Source organism: Talpa occidentalis, unplaced genomic scaffold, assembly GCF_014898055.3.
Source record: "Talpa occidentalis isolate TD23 unplaced genomic scaffold, MPIMG_talOcc4v2.1 talOcc4.2, whole genome shotgun sequence".
In the NCBI taxonomy this organism is placed as follows: Eukaryota; Metazoa; Chordata; class Mammalia; order Eulipotyphla; family Talpidae; genus Talpa; species Talpa occidentalis.
The window spans coordinates 28,154,651-28,161,280 of record NW_023602073.1 but is presented as its reverse complement, the minus strand read 5'-3'; the positions used below and the strand labels follow the sequence as shown (position 1 = coordinate 28,161,280).

General features: G+C 35.8%; 1 pseudogene; it reads right to left on the bottom strand.

Moving 5' to 3' along the window:
• Nucleotides 1–1,506: 1,506 nt before the first annotated feature.
• On the bottom strand, nucleotides 1,507–6,424 carry LOC119253135 (olfactory receptor 12D2-like; annotated as a pseudogene).
• Nucleotides 6,425–6,630: the final 206 nt, after the last annotated feature.

Sequence of the window (6,630 nt, the reverse complement as noted above, 5' to 3'; positions counted from 1 at the left end):
CCTTAAGTCATTTAAAATTGAACTGGTTTCATAATTTTAATTATTTTTAAATTTAAAATCATCTTGGACTACAGAGGACAGAGTTACAAAAATGGATTTAACAACTGTTGCATTACAATTATGTCTCATATTTTTCTGTTGAAATGATTTTTTCTATAACAATCATTCTATACTATCTTACCATTATGAGTTAAGATTTTGGTGGACAGAAAAATTGAGTGTTTAGTTTAAAATTCTTCAAAGAGGGACATCATATGTCTCCATACCACAAATAATAATGTAGACAAATTTCAGCTCAATAAAAAATAAAATTCTTCAGTCCATTAAGACTGCTAGAGGGGAAGGGACAAAGGGGGCTTCATAATCTAGGGCAAATGCTAAGCATGCTTTGATGTTGGTGTGGTATCATACATATGAGGAGGTGTGATCTGATTCTCCTAAATCACATACTGTTTTGTAAACCAATATTGCCTCAGTAAAGAAAAAAACATAAAAATTCTTGAGTCAAGGAGTCAAACAAGATAAACATATCCAAGATGTACCACAGTTCCATTGACCTGACTCAGAATAAAACACTTAGACTTCTACTGAATGTTGTAATAAGATAGATTCTAGGGGGCCTCCCCTGTGGCGCAGTGGTTGATCGCTGGGTTGCGAAGCTGCCCGCGGCCTTGCGGCGCAGGTTCGATCCCTGGCTGCTCCCTGGCCACCGGAGGAGGGTCCCACATGGCGCGCATAACTCTTCTGCTGCCCGCTGCTCCCCTTAGCAGTGTGCTTCAGTCCTTCTGCCTACTCTGCTCCCCGCTCTGGCTCTGGTGAATTCTCTCACCCTCCCGTGCTTCTGACTGTACCCAGTGCATGTATAAACAAAGCAAACAAACAAACAAATAAATAAATAAATTTAAAAAAAAAGATAGATTCTAGGATTTTTTATTCTTTGAACTACTGATTACAATATACTTGCTTTAATTACTTAGTTTCACCTGGCTCAAAATAAGTGAATCATGATATATTGCTTAAAATACCCTTTGAATCATATGTGAGCCTGTCTTTTCCAATTGAATAATTATTACTTTATAATGAAATCCTGATTTATGAATCATATATAATGAAATTATAACAGCATAAAAGGTTCATTGCTCACATAAAAAATGTTCAGTTAAAGGGAATCACACAGACACATAAGCATAAAAAATTCCAACTTCCCAGTTCATGAGTAATATATTAATATCTCTATACCTATTTTTATATAAAAACATGTAAAAATAATAAAAATGTCAAATTTATCATCTGGTATCCCCAAATAAACTCAAAATTAGGATTCTATGGCTAGTGTTCCTGTTGTTCATCTTTCTGTTATATTACATGCAAACTCATCGCTAATTAAACTGGACTGGATCTTACCATTTATTTTTCCTTTAACTAGTTCTCTATGTTACAATTATTATAATAAAGAATTTGAGAAGCAGACTAATTACACTACTCATGTTTCTCATTATCTGTTATGTCTCAGAAGGTTTTCTAGATTTTTTTAAGTCTGATTCCTTTCCTGATTACCCTACTCAATGCCCCTTTTACCTCCTTGTTCCTCAAAGTATAGATCAATGGATTTAGAACAGGAGTGACCACAGTATACATGATAGCAACAATCCGGTCCTGGTCCATGGAACTTCCTGAAGTTGGACGAGTGTAAATGAAGAGAACAGGGGCATAAAAAAGAATAACCACCATAAAATGTGATGCACAAGTAGACAGTGCCTTTTGAAGCATGCTGCAGGAATGGGTCTTGTAGAAGAGATAGGTGATAATGTAGAAATAAGAGAGCAGTGTTAGAAAGAATGGGCCCATGGCAATCATCCCTGTGACAATATTGAGCAGCCACTCGTTGAGTTCAGTGTTCCACAGGCCAGATCCAGCAATGGCTTAATGTCACAATAGAAATGGTGGATATGATTAGAACCACAGAAGTTCAAATGAGAAGTCATTACGGCATGCAGCAGGGCATGGAAAAACCAAGAGTCCAGATCGTGACAGCCATCTGTGTACACCGCTGACGATTCATAATAACAGTGTAATGAAGTGGTTTGCAGATGGCCACGAAGCGGTCCAAAGCCATCAAAGCCAATAACATGGCCTCTGTGCTCCCAAAGAAATGGAAGAAATGCAGTTGAATTATACATCCATAGAAAGAAATTGCTTTGTGTGTAGAGAGTAAGTTCTCCAGCATTTTTGGCAGTGTCACTGTGGAATAGCAGATATCCAGGCATGAGAGGTTTCCCAGGAAGAAATACATTGGTGAATGGAGTTTAGGATCAGAGATGATAATCAACAAGATGGCTCCGTTCCCAGTCACATTGACAAAGTAGATGACCAGGAAAAGCACGAAGAGCAAAGGCTCCAGTGACTGGATAGCAGTCACTCCCAGAAGGATAAATTCTGTGACTGAGGTTTGATTCTGCATCACTTAAAGAAAAAGATAAATAACACATGAAAGTATATTTCTAAAGGGCTTCATTATACGCAGCTCAATATTTTACCATCCAGACAAGCAGTATGTTCAAGAAGGGTATTGCCTTTTTCATAGTCCCAAACTTAGTGGATGTACAGTATTTATACTATTAGACAGCTAAATTGGTTATGGCTAGGACTCAATATATTTTTCTTTATTAGATTTTTGTCAATATTTTTTTCTCCAGGGAGTCATAGCATATTGCTAACTTAACATTTGCAATCTTCTCTCACTATGAAGATCTACATTCTGATACAAACTTTTTTCCTTCATAAATCAGCTCAAATAAGTCATTTTTTTGATGAATAAGAAATCAGATTTTACTATACTTACACAAATGTCTTAAGCATTTTCTTATTAAATTGTCATACATTTACGTATCTATAACATTGAGTTTACATTTTTGCTCTGCTATCTGTACACATTTATAATAGGTCAAATTTTTTAAGTACTCTACGCACTGCTATTTCTTGATGTAGTACAAACCACCTGAGAAGTTTTCATGTAAGAAATAGACAAAGGTGAGTTTATTAAAGCCATAAAGTAGAGGTGATAATGTAATGACAATAGAACGTTTGTGGCAGGTGAGTGAAGCTTATGCACATCTTGATGTGGCAAGATACACTCCCCAAATGAAAGAGTTTTATAAATGAATGATGAATGAAAATTTGATTAAAATGTAATGTGGCAATAATAGTGTCTCCTCATCTTCTGATGTAGGGAGGGCTGAGCTGTCTCTTTCTGATCCCTCCCTGATCCACTCCTCTGGAAATCTAATAGTGTCATAAGTGATAAGGAAGAAGACCACATCAATCATATATTAGCCTGGGTATATATGAAATTTTATCACCATATAACGATCATCACTTCTCTTCCTATTGCATGAGCATCTATATTTTCTCAAAATAAGGTAAGAGCCTTGATATGAAGTCAATTCATATATTTATTGAAACATCTTTTTTTTTCCCAGAAAATAATCTGTTCATGAGAATGTTTCACATGCCCTTGAAAAGAATGTGTTTAGCTATTTGGAGATGAAAAATTCTATATATGTCTAAGTCCATATGATTAAGTATTTAATTTATGACAATATTTAAATAATTGTTTTTTGTCTGGACTTGGGTATATATATATATATATTTTTTCTTGCTGTATTGCCCCACTCCCTTATCATTAAATAATATCTCGGTAGGCTCATGTACTAAAAACATGAAATTTTCTCTTTTATGACAAAATGAATGGAAGTTCAGGTGACTGTTTTAAGAGAAATAAGTCTTAAAGTGAAAGATAAGCACCAGATGGTTTTGGAGATGTGGAATATAAGTAAGCAAAACAAACAAGATAGAACAAAGGTAATTCTTAGACTCTGAGAAAAATCCGCTGGTTATCAGAGTGGAAGTGCAAAGTGGGTGAAAAGTATGTACTCAGGAAATCCACTTGGCAATGGTGAAAGGAACTAGAGTTATGGTGGTGCTTGTGGTGAGGTTTGTACACATATCAAGTTATGAGACTGTGGTCCTGAAACTTACATAGTATTATTATCCATGGGAAAGAAATAAGGCCTCCTTGGTGGCCTGGGGTTGAGTCTAAAACTATCACCACTCTGGCTTATGTTCGATTCCCGCAGATGGAGCGAACCCATATATGGCACAGAAGACTGCTCCTGTCTTACCCTCTATTGCCCTTAGCAGTGCGTTTCAGTAAATCTGCCTATTCTGCTTCCCACTCTGTCTCTGGTAAATCCTCTCATGCCCCAAACCTCTGGCCTACAGCCAGTTCTTCCATGTCAAAAAGAAAAAAAAAAAAAAGAGCATTGGGAAGGAAACTGTAGTGGCAGGATGGGGATGGAGCAGGTTTCTATGATCCAGCGGACTGCGTAAAGGAGGAGTCCTGGAGCCCTGGGTGGGTTTCTCAGCCTTTTGTTAAGCTTTCACATGTAGTGCAGCAACCATGTACAAGGCAGGCAGGGTGCTGGGGGGCCAGGAGGCTGCAGGCCTCCAAGCCCCGGGCAAGTCTTCACTCGGCTTCTCTGGCTTCTTTCTCCCCTTCTCTCTCCTGCGTCTTCTGCTTCTCTCCTGCTTCTCCTTCTTTTGGGGAGTATCTCAATGCTCCTCCCATGGCCCACAGAAGTAAACAACACAACAATGTAACAACCGCAGATGCCCCATCAGGCAGGGCAATCCTAATGGTGGGAGGGCAGAAAAGCCTGAAAACTAATTCACCCTACAGAAATCAATAAACATTTTTTAAGAAATAAGTGCTTCTAATTCCAACTTTGATGACAAAATCTCTTTTCTTATAGTTTCCCCATCTTTCATTTTCTAGATAACCAAATTTAATTCTCTGCTATAACTAGAAAGATTAGCAATTTCTCCTTATTTTGACCACTGCTGACCTTTCCTTGAAATATCTATGGCTTCAGTCTCCTTGAAATCGTCTCTTCTTTCATGACCTATTTTCTTAAACCCAGCATTCATTTTTCCTGCAATAAACTATTCTTCTTATAATAGGGAATATTCTACTTCTAATGGATTTCACCTTCTTCATTTCTGGTTTCATTAATTTTGATCTTGGAGGTCATGTTGTCCCTCAGAATTGCAGAGGTCTACCTACTTTATGTAATTTTTCACCAGAGTGGTCAAGAATTTTAAGCTACTCTTATTTAAAAAAACATGTTTTCTTTATTTACTTTTATTTCCACAAAATAAAATGTTTGTTTTCTATTAACAGCATGCAGTAATTTTATCATATTTGCAGAATTGAAATAATGCTGTCTTCTTCAAATAATGTTAAAACTCTTGAACAATTGTTAGTTTATTATAATAAGTTAATATCTAAGAAAATGTGTTGTTTATAAAGGCAGAATAACTTTGAATTACTTTCACTTCATTATTTGCTAGGTATTTGACACTATCTACTTCAGGTACTAACAAAATCAGACGTTATTTTGTGAAACAATTTTCCATTTCTTCCATTCATTTATGGTATAGCTCTTTTTTACTGTGAGGGAAGAAGGATGTGTGGAAAGTTATAAGAGTGGGATACAATGAGAAAGTTATAAGAACTTTAGGAAATCTGAAAAGAGTTGGGGTAATCCTACAAAAGGGGACTTATTCAACGGTTGGTAAATTCCTGAGGGAAGAAGAAAATGGTTTAATATGACCAGAGAAAAGCAGTAAATTAAAGAGGTTACACTTACAAAGAACCCATGGGATTCTAGACTGTATAGTTGGAAGAAATCTTTAGGGGATGACAGTAAACATGTCAGAGTATTTTTCTGTGATACTCAAGTACATTTTTCATATATAAAAAAAGCCTTCCTAAAAGTAAAATCAGCATTCATGAACAGTACAAATGATATGTCAGCTACCAATTTTTGTTCTGTGATCCATTACACAAAATTTACCAGAAATTTATCTTGGAAAAAGAAATTTCTCTTAACATTTGAAGATAATTAGCAAACAGACTAATTTGTAGTAAATGATTCTTTGAGCTAAAATTTCAATTTTTAGAGATTACACATTTCCTTTAAAAATGTCTAGACGTCAGCATTATTGGGTTGAAGATGTAATATGGCAATAAAAGTGTAGGAAGTTAAGAGCCTTCACAATCCACAGCAGAAGAAAGAGTCCATCATTAGATAAGAAACAGTTCATTTAGCTTTAATAGTAACAAGAAGATAGAAAATATTGGTAATTACCATGCTGTCTTTTATTTTATCTCCTTACCTGAGTTTTGTGTTCAGATTCACAGCTGTGTAAGCTTTTCAGATTTACACTCCCAGTGGTTAAAAATAGTAGAAAAATATTTCAAGTGATAGTTCATATTGGGGTTGCAAAATAGACTCTTCATCTTCAAAAGCTTTCCTCTCTTGAAATTCTTCCTGGCTTTTTATGAAATACAATTCTCTAGATATAAAAATCCTGAGAGAGAGAGTATCCCATGAGTGCTGAAAAAACTTGTTAAAGTAAACAGGATATCCTTTCATATCTGCAAAATGAGGAGATTCCCCTTGTGAATTTTCTATCTTGACTTCTATACTCTGTATCAATTTTCTTTTCCATACCAAGTTTTATCTTAGTTTCAAATCATAGCTAGGACAAAGATTAAAGTCCAAATAT